This window comes from Symphalangus syndactylus, chromosome 8, assembly GCF_028878055.3.
Source record: "Symphalangus syndactylus isolate Jambi chromosome 8, NHGRI_mSymSyn1-v2.1_pri, whole genome shotgun sequence".
NCBI lineage: Eukaryota > Metazoa > Chordata > Mammalia > Primates > Hylobatidae > Symphalangus > Symphalangus syndactylus.
Genome location: NC_072430.2, coordinates 14,406,370 through 14,422,086, shown reverse-complemented (window position 1 = coordinate 14,422,086; position 15,717 = coordinate 14,406,370). Strand labels below are relative to the sequence as shown.

Here is a 15,717-nt window from a genome sequence, read left to right as displayed (position 1 = left end):
TGTGCTTAGTGTCAGTGCATAGATTTAGGATTCCCACCTGTATGTATTCTTTTGGTGAGTCCTTTTAGGCGATATCATGTCCTCATGTTCAAGGAGTAATGGCATACTGGTTCATTTAAACCCATGTTTTAATCCTAATTTGAGACTGATTTACTTCTTCTTGGAGCTAATTTCTTTTTTAATGATGTTTTTGTTGCTTCAAGTTAAGACTGATATAACACAGAAGTCTTACTCATCTTTTTTGATATTAGAGATTTTGGTTTATTAATCTAGTGGAATTTTAAATATCATTTTACATGTTTACTCTCAAGATCTGATGATCGACTGACTGGGTGCAGTGGATCACACCTGCAATCTCAGCACTGTAGGAGGCCAAGGCGGGCAGATCACTTGAGGTCAGGAGTTCGAGACCAGCCTGGCTAACATGGTGAAACCCTGTCTCTACTAAAAATACAAAAATTAGCCGGACATGGTGGTGCGTGCCTGTAGTCCCAGCTACTGGGGAGACAGAGGTGAGAGAATCACTTGAACCCCAGAGGCAGAGGTTGCAGTGAGCGTAGATCACTCCGTTGCACTCCAGCCTGGGCGACAGAGCGAGACTCCATCTCAAAAAAAAAAGAAGATTGAATTAAGGGCAAACTTGGAACAGGCCAGTTTCCCATTATATTGCCTCTCTGAAACAAGTGAAAGAGTTTTCTTCTTTATGAGGGTGTTCTTTTTAATTTAATTTAATTTATTTTTATTTATTTATTTTGAGACGGAGTCTTGCTCTGTTGCCCAGGCTGGAGTGCAGTGGCATGATCTCGGCTCACTGTAACCTCTGTCTCCCAGGTTCAGGTGATTCTCCTGCCTCAGCCTCCCAAGTAGTTGGGATTACAGATGCCCACCACCACGTCCAGCTAATTTTTGTATTTTTAGTGGAGATGGGGTTTCACCATATTGGTGAGGCTGGTCTCGACCTCCCAACCTCAGATGATCCACCCACCTCGGCTTCCCAAAGTGTTGGGGTTACAGGTGTGAGCTACTGCGCTGGGCCTTCTTTTTAAAAAAGGTTTTTCTCGCCAGGTGCGGTGGCTTTAATCCATATGTGTGAGACCAGGCACGGTGGCTCATGCCTGTAATCCCAGCACTTTGAGAGGCCGAGGCAGGCAGATCACCTGAGGCACGAGAATTGCTTGAACTAGGGAGGTAAGAGTTGCAGTGAGCCAGGATCACACCATTGCACTCCAGGCTGGGTGAGAGTGAGACTCTGAAAAAAAAAATAATCAAAATGGTTTTCTTACTTTTATGACTTGAATTACGGAAAGTTTTTAGAATGTGACTCTTTTCTCAGGAACAGGATGGCTACTACCTGCCTACCCCCCACCCTTTCCTGTATGCTATGGATTATCAGACCCCTCACTTGGGTTCCTCTTACATCACCAAGGTGTGCTTGTCAATACCCAGAAACCAATACTGATACATTACTAAGTTCCACATTTTATTTAGATTCCACTAGTTTTCCCATTAATGTCCATTTCTGTTCTAGAATCCAATCCAGGGTACTGTATGCATTGCATTTAATTATGATGTCTCCCCAGTTTGCTGTTTTTCACATGACTAGACTAGGGTTATGAATTTGGGGAATTCATATGATTGGAGTGGTGGGAGGTGTAGTGCATGCTACTCCATGATTTATTGCTGGTGATGTTAATAGTGGCCAAGGTTGTTTCTCTACTGTATACACTCACCACCTTCCATACTTATTTTTTTGGAAACAAGTTAGTAAGTCCAACCTACACTCAAGTCGGGGGGATTTAAGCTCCATCTCCTGGAGGAGAGTGGGGAATATTTACATAAATTATTTGAAATTCTCCCACGAGGAAGCTGCTTTTTCTTTTTTTTTTTTTTTTTTTTTTTTGAGATGGAGTCTTGCTCTGTCGCCCAGGCTGGAGTGCGGTGGCGCAATCTCGGCTCACTGCAAGCTCCGCCTCCCGGGTTCACGCCATTCTCCTGCCTCAGCCTCTCCGAGTAGCTGGGACTACAGGCGCCCGCCACCACGCCCGGCTAATTTTTTTTTTTTTTTTTTTGTATTTTTAGTAGAGACGGGGTTTCACCGTGGTCTCGATCTCCTGACCTTGTGATCCGCCCGCCTCGGCCTCCCAAAGTGCTGGGATTACAAGCGTGAGCCACCACGCCCGGCGGAAGCTGCTTTTTCTAGGAAAGGTCTTTGCCCATTATTCTACCGACTTACTGGACTTTTTATTTGACTTTTTAAAAAGAAGCTCTTTAGATAAGATCTCCATAAATACTTGGATAAATTACTGCAATTTTATATTTGCATATGAACAAGTGGAGTTTTGTTGATGCAGGGTTGCATTGGCCTTCACTATCAAAACAAATGTCTCATCTGATCAGCATTTGTAAATAGTGAGGTACCAGAATTATTAAGGCTCATGAAGTCTTCCGTTTTTATTTTGGCTATTCTGGTTGTGGGTAACAATATTAACAACAATAAAAATTCATCTTATTTTACTGGAGATTCCTGTAAAGTGGCAGAATACCAGGACAAGGAACCAGTTCTGGCACACATATGTGTCAAACAAGAAAGCTCTGGGAATGTAATAATGTAATAAAGTGTGGTTGAGAGAGCTCTGGGCTGGAATAGGCATGGGATCCTTGACACTATCACCTCTACCAAGACGCTTCATGTGTATAGTTTCCCCACCTTTAAGTAAACTCTATTTGTGAAGTTCTTTGTAGCTTTAATAGTTTCTAGAGTTGCTTGAATTTGGGGTGACTTCTTGCAAGGGTAATGTGAAGTAGTGTCACATGGACAGTAACGGTATCTGCTGCTGCCATTTATATAATAAATTTGAATTTGGAGGCAGAGAGAGGTGGCAGAAAGTTTGGTAAGGACGTTATTGCAACCTGAATAAGCCACTTAGAGCCTAGATCAGTGTTTGGGAATGTGGGAGAAGACAGCCATAGTCAAGAAGTGTGAAGTAGTTAATGTTGAGTTATTTTTGGGTGGTTTTTCTGTTCTTTTTACTCCGAACACTGGCTTTCATGGTAAGATAAATAATCTGGTGAGTCGCATGCTCATGGTGTGCTGAGGCATTTAGCCAAGCACCTTATGCATATATTATCTCATTTAATTCTGTCACTATGAGGTAGAGATTATCTTTAACCACTGGTTCCAAATGAGAAAGCCCTGTTTGAAATAATTTTTCCAGTGTATTTAAATTTTGTAGGTACACACCTAGAATTTCAAACTGATGGTCTTGAGTTCTGACCTAGTGGGTTATCTTGTGGATATGCCGATTATAGTAAAACAACTCTAAGAATGTGATATACATTATGAGTGATACTTGTGGTTTGAATGGGTTTCTTTTTAACAACATGAAAATTTGAAGATATTTTGCATAGATTTGCTTTTGGGTAAAACTTTTTTTTTTCTGATCTTCTGTAATTAACTTCTTTCCCCCCTTTTTTGAGATGGGGTCTCATTCTGTCACCCAGGCTGGAGTGCAGCTTGATGTATGATCATGGCTTACTGCAGCCTTGGACTCCTGGGCTCCAGCAATCCTCCCACCTTAGCCTCCTAAGTAGCTGAAAGTACAGGAGTGCAACACCATGCCCTGTAGAGACGGAATCTTGCTGTGTTGCCCAGGCTGATCTCTAACTCCTGGCTTCAAGTGATTCTCCCTGGTTGGCCTCCCACAGTTTGATTACAGGTGTGAACCACTGTGCCCAGCCAAAATTAACTTTTTAATCTATTCTAAATCAAGAAGAAAATAGATGTGTCTTTTCTGGGACTAGTAATAAGAAATTGACAGCATCTGGTTTTTGGCTGTTGTTAAAGTGTAATTATTACCATACTGGAATGCCGATAAAGAGATTGCATGGTAATTTTCATCCTTTCATCTAAAAACATAATATTATAAGGATAGATATTTCCTTAGTATGGGGTGACTTGTGTAAATTACTGTCTCATAAATTGGTTCAGATTAGTTTTTTAAAAGGGCAAAATTGTATATTAGTGATATTGCTCAGCTCTTTTTCAAAGGGATAAAGCACTGTAAAGAGAGAATGTGGGGGTAGAAGTCTAATAAAACCCTCACAAATCTGGATCAGTAACAGAAAAGTCAGTTATAGCCCAGGTACCGTGGCTCATGCTTGTAATCCCAGCACTGTGGGAAGCCGAGGCAGGTGGATTGCTTGAGCCCAGGAGTTCGAGACCAGCCTGGGCAGCATGGTGAAACCCTGTCTGTACTAAAAATACAAAAAATTAGCTGGGCGTGATGGCGGGTACCTGTAGTCCTAGCTACTTGGGAGTCCAAGATGAGAGGATTGCCTCAACCCAGGAGGCGCAGGTTGCAGTGAGTCGAGATTGTGCCAGTGCACTCCAGCCTGAGCAACAGGGTGAGAACTTGTCTCAAAAAAGAAAGAAAGAAAAATCACTTATAATTATGTGGGCTTTAAAAAACCTGACTGATAGTGCTCTGTTTTTAGTTTCACCAAAGGATAGGTAGTAATTCCATCCTCTTTTATGAAACTACAGTATGTCTATTCTCAACGTTTCAAAACCTTGTAAGACTCAGAGGGAAGAAATAGTTTCTCATTAAGAAAAATTTAGTCAACAGTATAATTATGTATTAAGTGCTTTAGGAAAAGCAGCGGGGGAAAGTATTTCCTAGAGTATTAGGTCTCTCATTAGAGGTAAGCAGAGGGAGTTCCCTCAGTGCAGGACAGGCATTTCTGCAGGTGAAGTGGGATAAGACAACTAGCTTTGGCAAGATGTTAGCATATGTAGTTATGCTTATGGAAACATAATTCGGCCGGCCTGCCTTCCTTCCTTCCTTCCTTCCTTCCTTCCTTCCTTCCTTCCTTCCTTCCTTCCTTTCTTTCTTTTCTTCTCTGGCCCACGCTACAATCTACTCCGCTTGCTGCTGCCCGCGCCGCGGACTGCCTGGGACTGCCGGCGCGCGCGACCACTCCCTGCCTTTTCTCCTTTCGCTGCACGCACGCGTTCGCGATCTTGGCCACGCTGGTCGCCAGCTCCTGATGCCGAGTGCTCTGCCCGCCTCCGCCTCCCGAGGTACTGGGACTACAGACGGAGTCTCGCTCACCCAGTGCTCGGTGTTGCCCAGGCTGGAGTGCGGTGGCGTGGTCTGGCCTCGCGGCAGCCTCTGCCCCCCAGCCGCCTGCCTTGGCCTACCAGGGTGCTGGGATTGCAGCCCCTGCCCGGCCGCCGCCCCATCTGGGAGGTGGGGAGCGCCTCTGCCCGGCCGCCCCGTCTGGGAAGTGAGGAGCGCCTCTGCCCGGCCGCCCCGTCTGGGAAGTGAGGAGCGCCTCTGCCCGGCCACCCATCGTCTGGGAGGTGAGGAGCGCCTCTGCCCGGCCACCCATCGTCTGGGAGGTGAGGAGCGCCTCTGCCCGGCCACCCATCGTCTGGAAAGTGAGGAGAGCCTCTGCCCGGCCGCCCCATCTGGGAAGTGAGGAGCGCCTCTGCCCGGCCACCCATCGTCTGGGAGGTGAGGAGAGCCTCTGCCCGGCCACCCATCGTCTGGGAAGGGAGGAGCGCCTCTGCTCGGCCACCCCGTCTGGGAAGTGAGGAGCGCCTCTGCCCGGCCGCCCCGTCTGGGAAGTGAGGAGCGCCTCTGCCCAGCCACCCATCGTCTGGGAAGTGAGAAGCGCCTCTGCCCGGCCTCCCATCGTCTGGGAGGTGAGGAGCGCCTCTGCCCGGCCGCCCCGTCCGGGAGAAAGTGAGGAGCGCCTCTGCCTGGCCGCCCCGTCCGGGAAGAAGTGAGGAGCGCCTCTGCCCGGCCGCCCCGTCCGGGAAGAAGTGAGGAGCGCCTCTGCCCGGCCGCCCCGTCCGGGAAGAAGTGAGGAGCGCCTCTGCCCGGCCGCCCCGTCCGGGAAGAAGTGAGTAGCGCCTCTGCCCGGCTGCCCCGTCTGGGAAGTGAGGAGCGCCTCTGCCCGGCCGCCCCGTCCGGGAAGAAATGAGGAGCGCCTCTGCCCGGGCGCCCCATCCGGGAAGAAGTGAGGAGCGCCTCTACCCGGCCACCCGTCGTCTGGGAAGTGAGGAGCGCCTCTGCCCGGCCACCCACCGTCTGGGAAGTGAGGAGCGCCTCTGCCCGGCCACCCATCGTCTGGGAAGTGAGGAGCGCCTCTGCCCGGCCACCCACCGTCTGGGAAGTGAGGAGCGCCTCTGCCCGGCCGCCCCGTCTGGGAAGTAAGGAGCGCCTCTGCCCGGCCGCCCCGTCCGGGAAGTGAGGAGCGCCTCTGCCCGGCCGCACCGTCCGGGAAGAAGTGAGGAGCGCCTCTGCCCGGCCGCCCCGTCCGGGAAGAAGTGAGGAGCGCCTCTGCCCGGCCGCCCCGTCCGGGAAGAAGTGAGGAGCGCCTCTGCCCGGCCACCCATCGTCTGGGAAGTGAGCAGCGCCTCTGCCCGGCCGCCCTGTCTGGGAAGTGAGGAGCGCCTCTGCCCGGCCACCCATCGTCTGGGAAGTGAGCAGCGCCTCTGCCCGGCCGCCCCGTCCGGGAAGAAGTGAGGAGCGCCTCTGCCCGGTCGCCCCGTCCGGGAAGAAGTGAGGAGCGCCTCTGCCCGGCCGCCCCGTCCGGGAAGAAGTGAGGAGCGCCTCTGCCCGGCCGCCCCGTCCGGGAAGAAGTGAGGAGCGCCTCTGCCCGGCCGCCCCGTCCGGGAAGAAGTGAGGAGCGCCTCTGCCCGGCCGCCCCGTCCGGGAAGAAGTGAGGAGCGCCTCTGCCCGGCCGCCCCGTCCGGGAAGAAGTGAGGAGCGCCTCTGCCCGGCCGCCCCGTCCGGGAAGAAGTGAGGAGCGCCTCTGCCCGGCCGCCCCGTCCGGGAAGAAGTGAGGAGCGCCTCTGCCCGGCCGCCCCGTCTGGGAAGTGAGGAGCGCCTCTGCCCGGCCGCCCCGTCCGGGAAGAAATGAGGAGCGCCTCTGCCCGGGCGCCCCATCCGGGAAAAAGTGAGGAGCGCCTCTGCCCGGCCGCCCCATCTGGGAGATGAGGAGCGCCTCTGCCCGGCCACCCATCGTCTGGGAAGTGAGGAGCGCCTCTGCCCGGCCACCCACCGTCTGGGAAGTGAGGAGCGCCTCTGCCCGGCCGCCCCGTCTGGGAAGTGAGGAGCGCCTCTGCCTGGCCGCCCCGTCCGGGAAGAAACGAGGAGCGCCTCTGCCCGGGCGCCCCATCTGGGAAGAAGTGAGGAGCGCCTCTGCCCGGCCGCCCCATCTGGGAGGTGAGGAGCGCCTCTGCCCGGCCACCTGTCGTCCTGGAAGTGAGGAGCGCCTCTGCCCGGCCACCCACTGTCTGGGAAGTGAGGAGAGCCTCTGCCCGGCCGCCCCGTTTGGGAAGTGAGAAGCGCCTCTGCCCGGCCGCCCCGTCTGGGAAGTGAGGAGCGCCTCCGCCTGGCCGCCCCGTCCGGGAAGAAGTGAGGAGCGCCTCCGCCCGGCCGCCCCGTCCGGGAAGAAGTGAGGAGCGACTCCACCCGGCCGCCCTGTCCGGGAAGAAGTGAGGAGCGACTCCGCCCGGCCGCCCCGTCCGGGAAGAAGTGAGGAGCGCCTCCGCCCGGCCGCCCCGTCCGGGAAGAAGTGAGGAGCGCCTCTGCCCGGCCGCCCCGTCCGGGAAGAAGTGAGGAGCGCCTCTGCCCGGCCGCCCCGTCGGGAAGAAGTGAGGAGCGCCTCTGCCCGGCCGCCCCGTCGGGAAGAAGTGAGGAGCGCCTCTGCCCGGCCACCCACCGTCTGGGAAGTGAGGAGCGCCTCTGCCCGGCCGCCCATCGTCTGGGAGGTGAGGAGCGCCTCTGCCCGGCCACCCATCGTCTGGGAGGTGAAGAGCGCCTCTGCCCGGCCACCCATCGTCTGGGAGGTGAGGAGCGCCTCTGCCCGGCCACCCATCGTCTGGAAAGTGAGGAGAGCCTCTGCCCGGCTGCCCCATCTGGGAAGTGAGGAGCGCCTCTGCCCGGCCACCCATCGTCTGGGAGGTGAGGAGAGCCTCTGCCCGGCCACCCATCGTCTGGAAAGTGAGGAGAGCCTCTGCCCGGCTGCCCCATCTGGGAAGTGAGGAGCGCCTCTGCCCGGCCGCCCCGCCCCGTCTGGGAAGTGAGGAGCGCCTCTGCCCGGCCGCCCCGCCCCGTCTGGGAAGTGAGGAGCGCCTCTGCCCGGCCGCCCCGTCCGGGAAGAAGTGAGGAGCGCCTCTGCCCGGCCGCCCCGTCCGGGAAGAAGTGAGGAGCGCCTCTGCCCGGCCACCCATCGTCTGGGAAGTGAGGAGCGCCTCTGCCCGGCCACCTATCGTCTGGGAAGAAGTGAGGAGCGTCTCTGCCTGGCCGCCCCGTCTGGGAAGTGACGAGCTTCTCTGCCTGGCCGCCCTGTGTCTGGGTAGAAGTGAGGAGCTCCTCTGCCTGGCCGCTCCGTCTGGGAGGTCTACCACGGAGGCCAGAAGCAATGTGGGGGCTGGACGTGGTGGCTCACGCCTGTGGTCCCGGCACTCTGGGGGGCGAGGCGGGTTGATCACTTCGGACTAGGAGTTCAAGACCAGTCTGGCCAACTTGGCGAAACATGAAGAATACAACAGACAAACCAACCAACTAACTCAGTGACAACAAAACAGGTCTACCCTGGAGTCATACTCTAATTTTTTCTATTTTCCTCCCTTTCTGATCCTTTATCCCACTTTCTTTTTCTTCCTCTTCCTTCTCCCTCTTCTTTGTCAAATAGAGGATTGAGTTATTATCACTGATCCATATAAAGTCCCTCTCTCATTTATTTTAACTCCCACCCCCCATTTCTATTCCCCAACTTCCCATGTGCAACCTTCCTAATATGTTTGATACACATCTTTTTGTTTGTATGTATTTTTAGAAAATGTTTATTGTTTTTGTATGCAAAAAAAAGTAAAAAAAAAAAAAAAAAAAAGAAACATAATTCGAATTGGACATGAGTTTTTGTTTGTTTTTGAGGCAGAGTCTTGCTCTGTTGCCCAGGCTGTATTGCAATGGCACGATCATGGCTCACTGTAGCCTTGAACTCCTGGACTCAAGGAGTTCACCCACCTCAGCAACCCAAGTAGCTGGAACTACAGGTGTGAGCCACAATGCCTTGCTAATTTTTTTTATTTTTTGTAGTGACAGGGTCTCACTTTGTTGCCCAGGCTGGTCTCAAATTCCTGACCTCAAGCAATCCTCCAGCCTTGGCCTCTCAAAGTGCTGGGATTATCGGCGTGAGCACTGTGCCCTGCCTGTGAGTTGTTATAGACTGGGTGATTCTGTAGTATGCAGCACTTTGTTGTCATTTGCATGTTGTACTTTATGTATGGTTTTCCCAAGTCATTAAATGTACATACTTCTGCAACTTTTTATTTTTTTTTTCTGGTGAAAAGATATACATGTATTTAGAATTAGCCAGCTGGACCCAGTTTAGATGATCCCAATTTTGTTGGCAACATCCAAAGCATCATAATCAGGAGCTAGTTGAACGTGTGCCTCCTTCTCTCCATCAGGCCGAATCAGGGTGTTGACCATGGCCACGTCAGTGTCATAGAGCTTCTTCACAGCCTGTTTGATCTGGTGCCTGTTGGCCTTAACATCTACAATGAACACAAGTGTCTTCTCTCTTCTTCATGGCAGACTCAGTGGTCACCGGCAACTTGATGATAGTATGGTGGTCAAGCTTGTTTCTCCTGGGGGTGCTCTTCTGAGGATATTTGGGCTGCCCCTGGAGTCACAGTGTTTTGGGCCGCTGGAAGATGGGTGATGTGTGGATCTTTTTTTTTTTCCAGCTGTGGATGCCTTTCAACACTGCCTTCTTGGCCTTCAAAGCCTTTGCTTTGGCTTCAGCTTTAGGAGGGGCAGGAGCTTCCTTCTTTGCTTTCGGTGCCATCTTGTGAAAAGGGCTCTGCAGCTTTTAGTGTATACAGTTTCCATGATATGGTTGTACCAGATTATGAGATTATGTTGGACGTTTGAGTTCTTTCCAATTTATTGCTGTTTTCAGCAGCACTTGATGAATAACTTTGTAGATAAGTTTTTGCATAGCTTTATGAATATTTTCTTTTGGGATAAATTGCTAGAGGTTCGGGTAAACATTGCCAAACTACCCTTCAGAAAGCCTGAACTTATTTACAGTACACTTATGGTATGGTTTGGCTCTGTGTCCCCACCCAAATCTCATCTTGTAGCTCCTATAACTCCCACATGTTGTAGGAGGGACCTGGTGGTAGATAATTGAATCATGAGGCCAGATCTTTCCTGTGCTTTTCTCTTGATAGCAAATGAGTCTCACGAGATATCTAATAGTTTTAAAAAGGGGAGTTTCCCTACACAAGTGCTCCTCTCTGCCTGCTGCCATCCACGTAAGACCTTGCTTGCTCCTCCTTGCCCTTCGCCATGACTGAGGCTTCCCCAGCCACATGGAACTGTTAAATCCAGTTAAACCTCTTTGTTTTGTAAATTGCCCAGTCTCTGGTATGTCTTTATCAGCATTGTGAAAACAGACTAATGCAACTTCTCTCAACATTTTTACTGGGCAGCTTTTCTGTGTTCCCTTCTAACATCCTGTTTTGCCAAACTTTTGCAAAGAATTCCATATTGTCTTTTTTCCTAACTCAACCTTTTATAAGGAACTCTTAACAACATTGGTGTAAAGGTATGTCGTTAGCTGGTGGTACAGTAGTTAGAAGTTTTCTCTGGGTCATGGTGATGTTGGGAGTAATTGTATTATAGGATAATCTGGGCCCTCTGTATTTCATAAGATTGTGGTGCCTCACCATCAGTCAGGCTGTAGCTTCAGGGCTTTTTTTTCTCTTGGATTGCTTGGTGGTGCAATATCAATACAGCCTTGTCCATTCTGATTAGTGTGTTACATTACTGATAGGGCAGTGTTAAGAGAAATAGGAGAAACCTGAGCCTAAAACATTTCACTGTGAAATTCATTGGTCTCTGAAGTGTTTTGTCTTTGTTTAGGTTTGAGGATCATATGTGTCAAAATTACATTGGTGGTAAATGATAAGCTTGTTACATTGATAACATGGAAGAAAAGTGTTTCTGGTTTCTCTTAGAGAAAAGCGATTCCCAGTCCAAGGCACCTGTGAGTCCAAGAGAATGAGAGAAGATAAGATGTTACTAGTTAGAAACTGACTATACAATTCCAGTTTCTAGTGCAGAGTTGACTTCAGTAGCATTTGATTAGCATCTAACTTCCTTCTTGGGGGAATCAGAAAGGGACATAGATTAGGCATTAGCTGAACTCAGATTACTGGAAAGTGATTGAGTCAGTTCTATTTTTTATTTTTATTTTTTGAGACAGTCTTACTCCATCACCCAGGCTGGAGTGCAGTGGTGCATTCTTGGCTCATGTCAACCTCCGCCTCCTGGGTTCAAGTGATTCTCATGCCTCAGCCACTTGAGTAGCTGGAATTACAGGTGTGAGCCACCACGCCCAGCTGGGTTTTTTTTTGTTTTGTTTTGTTTTTTGTGCATTTTTAGTAGAGCCAGGTTTTCACCACGTTGGCCAGGCTGTTCTTGAACTCTTGACCTCAAATGGTCTACCCGCCTGAGCCTCCCAAAGTGCTGGGATTACAAGTATGAGCCACCATGCCTGGCCTTGAGCCAATTCTAAGGGAAATCATTCATTTTTGTCAGCTTGTAATATTGCAAATCATAGTATTTTTGAAATAACCTTCCCATGGGAATAGAGTTTATGCCCTTAAAGGGTAGAGTGCTATTATAAAGAGAGATACAAGAAGAGAGGGAGTGGGTGGCATTGCAGAGATCAGGGCTACCTGAGTTGCTGCCCAGCCTACTTGGTTCTCAAACTTGTCAGTCTGGATTGCTGTGTTGAAGGAAAGGGAATAGAACAATATACTCCCTTTCTAAACTTTTTTATTAATTGGCTACCTAACCTATGTTATGCATATTAATTTACTTAACATTTATGAAGTACTTATAATATGCTAGACACTGAAGATACTATGGTCTGAAAGATGTCAAATAATAGAAGAGAAAGAAAATCATAATTGCTATTATTTATCAAGTATTAAGTACAGACAGTTCTTGACTTAAACATTCGACTTAGTATTTTTCAACTTTAAGATGGTACAAAAGTGATACACACTCAGTAGAAACTGTATTTTGAATTTTGATCTTTTCCTTGGCTAGCAATATGTGGTGTGATACCCTTACATGAGATATTCAACACTTTTTTTTTTTTGGAGACAGAATTTTGCTCTTGTTGCCCAGGCTGGAATGCAGTGGCGCAATCTCACTGCAACCTCTGCCTCCCGGGTTCAAGCGATTCTCCTGCCTCAGCCTTCCGAGTAGCTGGGATTACAGGCATGCACCACCATGCCTGACTAATTCTGTATTTTTAGTAGAGATAGGGTTTCTCCATGTTGGTCAGGCTGGTCTCAAACTCCTGACCTCTGGTGATCCATCCACCCACCTCGGCCTCCCAAAGTACTGGGATTACAGGTATGAGCCACCACACCTGGCCTCAACACTTTTTTTCTTTTTTTAAATGAAATAGGCTGGCCGGGCGCGGTGGCTCAAGCCTGTAATCCCCAGCACTTTGGGAGGCCGAGGCGGGCGGATCACGAGGTCAGGAGATCGAGACCATCCTGGCTAACACAGTGAAACCTCGTCTCTACTAAAAATACAAAAAATTAGCCGGGCGTGTTGGCGGGTGCCTGTAGTCCCAGCTACTTGGGAGGCTGAGGCAGGAGAATGGCGTGAACCCGGGAGGCGGAGCTTGCAGTGAGCCGAGATCGCGCCACTGCACTCCAGCCTAGGGGACAGAGAAAGACTCCGTCTCAAAAAAAAAAAAAAAAAAAAAAAAAAAAAATAAATGAAATAGGCTTTGTTAGATGGCCTTGCCCAACTACAGGCTAATGTAAGTGTTCTGAGCATGTTTAAGGTAGGCTAGGCTATGATGCCCATTAGGTTGGGTATATTAAGTGCATTTTTGGATTACAATATTTTCAATTTATGATGCATTTATCAGGACTAACACTGTTGTAAGCTGAGGAGCATCTGTATGTACCAGGTACTTGTTTAATAGGTGGCCTTTCTAATCCTCATAGAAACCCATGCAAGGTAGGCATTACCCTCTCCATTTTTCTTTAGGGTTAGTGAAGCTAAGTAGCTTGTTCATCATCACTCAACAACAGAGTGGTTAAAATGGGATACAGGTGTACCATGGGATTGAGTCCCAGATGTGAGTTCAGATCCTGACCAGTGTTAGGATCTAAGTGCAAGTCACTTAACTCCTTTTTTCAAATGTGGACTACAACAGTTCTTATCTCATAGGGCTTTTTTGGTGTGTGTTATGTGACAGATAGGTGAAGTGGTTAGCCCAGTTACTGGCATGTAGTAATAGTTAATAATTATATTAGATCATACTGGCTCAAAAGTCATTAATAGTAGTTACTGCTGGTAGTTGAGTCTTACAAAGCCATTGTTCTCTCCACATGTCTTTATGCAAATCATTAATGATGAGAGCCTAAACTGTGATAGAGGAGGTGTCCCCAGTGTTATGAGAGTATTGAAGAGGAATGGACTGTTAACCTGGACTAGGAGAGTAAGCAGACTTACAAAGATGGTGATCCTTGAGGGGTCGTGAAGCATTATTAGGAGTTAGCTGGTGGGAAGAGGTAAAGAGAAGGAAGTGGGTTAGAGAACAGACATGGCAAAGCAAAAAGGCCCAGAAATGTAATGACCATGTGAGGGATAGAGTCCTGAGTGTGAGACATAGGTTAGAAAGATAAGCAGGCCAGATTATGAAGGGTCTTGCATGCCATGGGTTTTTTCCCTAAAGACAATGGGGGAAGCAGCAGAAGGATTTTTTATTTTGGAATAATTTTAGATTTACAGGAAAGTTGTAAAGATAGTACAAAGAGTTTCCATATACCCTACACCCAGTTTCCCGTTATTAACATCTTACATTAGTGTGGTACATTTGTTACAATTAGTGATTGATTGATTTGTAATTATTACCTGAAGTTCATAATTTATTCTTATGTTCTTAGTTTTTACCTAATACCCCTTTTCTGTTCCAGAATCCCATCGAAGATACCACGTTACATTTAGTTGCCTTGTTGCTTTAGATTCCTCTTGGGCTGTGACAGTTTCTCAAGATTTTTCTTGTTTTTGATGATGTTTTTTAGCTTTAAGGAGTACTAATCAGAAATTTTGCAGGGTGTTTCTCAATTGGGATTTGTCTGGCATTTTTCTCATTATTATACTAAGATTATGAGTTTGGGGTAGGAAGACCACAGAAGTAGAGTGCCATTTCATCCCATCCAAGGGTACATACCATCAACGTGACTGATGACTGCTCATGTTGACCTTTGTTGCCTGGCGGAGTACTTTACAGTGGAAACGTCTGAGTTTGTTAGATGTTTCAGCTGTAAAGTACTCTTCCATCTCCTGCTCCGCCCCTTTCCATACAACCCCCTTTTTTGGAAAGAGGTCACTATGCACAGCCCACACTGAAGGGGAAGGGAGTTATGATCCAAAAGACTTTTAACATGGAAAGTGATTTGATCAGAATTATGCTCCAGGGCCAGGCACGGTGGCTCATGCCCATAATTCCAGCACTTTGGGAGGGGAGGCGGGAGGATGGGTTGAGCCCAGGAGTTTGAGGCTGCGGTGAGCTATGATCACATCACTGCACTCCATCCTGGACAAACAGGGCAAGACCCTGTTTCTTAAAAAAATAAAGAATGGGCTGGGCGTCGTGGCTCACACCTGTAATCCCAGCACTTTGGGAGGCCAAGGCAGGTGGATCACCTGAGGTCAGGAGTTCGAGACCAGCCTGGCCAACATGGTGAAACCCCATCTCTACTAAAAATATAAAAACTAGCCGGGCGTGGTGGTGGGTTCCTGTAATCCCAGCTACTCGGGAGGCTGAGGGAGGAGAATTGCTTGAACCCAGGAGATGGAGGTTGCAGTGAGCTGACACGGTGCCACTGTGCCCCAGCCTCGGCAACAGAGTGAGACTCCGTTTCAATAATAATAATAATAATAATAATAATAATAATAATAAAGAGTGAATTGTGCTTCAGAAAGACTGCTCTAGCTAGTGGAGCAACTGAATTTGGGGAGACCGAATTTATCCTGCAACCCTTAAGACAGGACAAGATGAGAAACCATGAAGTTGGAAACTGAAGGTTGGTGGCAGCAGGGTTGGAGAGCGATGGATTTGAGAAAAGTCGAAGAGGTTAGTGGATGGGGTTCAGTGAGTTTTGCAGAGAGTGTGTGCTCGAGTGCTAGTAGCAGATGAGGGGACTCCAAGATGACTTGCAGCCATATTGCTGGGAGTTGGTGACTGTACAAGTGATAGTGTTAATTTTTTTAGGTAAACAAGAAGAAACAGCTTGTTGATAGTGGTAAGGGTGAATGAGAGGGCGATAAGCTGTGTCAAGATGCTTTTTGAATTGTTATTGGCTTATATGTGTATTCTGTCTTGAGATACAGATTTAGAAGTCACTACCATAATAAATGTGGTTTGAGAAATTTGCAGTGTTAGATGTTGTGGCATAGGAGTAATTAATACCAGATGAAAAAGAGGAACCCAGGGAACACTGATGTTTAAAAAAGTGGTAGAGAAAACGTGGGGAAAGGTCAACTTTTGTTAAAATCTCTTATTACTATTCATGTGGCTGTTTAATTCCTCTACATCACATCGTCTCTTCTGTTCACCCTGGAGGTGTAAAACACTATACCAAAGGAC

The 15,717-nt window shown here is 48.8% G+C and overlaps 1 protein-coding gene and 1 pseudogene across 4 annotated transcripts in view; one reads left to right on the top strand and one right to left on the bottom strand.

Moving 5' to 3' along the window:
* Positions 1–15,717, top strand: part of RCOR1 (REST corepressor 1) — a 140,834-nt gene that overhangs the window by 72,527 nt on the left and 52,590 nt on the right. The gene's annotated exons all lie outside the window — the stretch shown is intronic.
* Positions 9,128–9,870, bottom strand: LOC129487421 (large ribosomal subunit protein uL23-like; annotated as a pseudogene).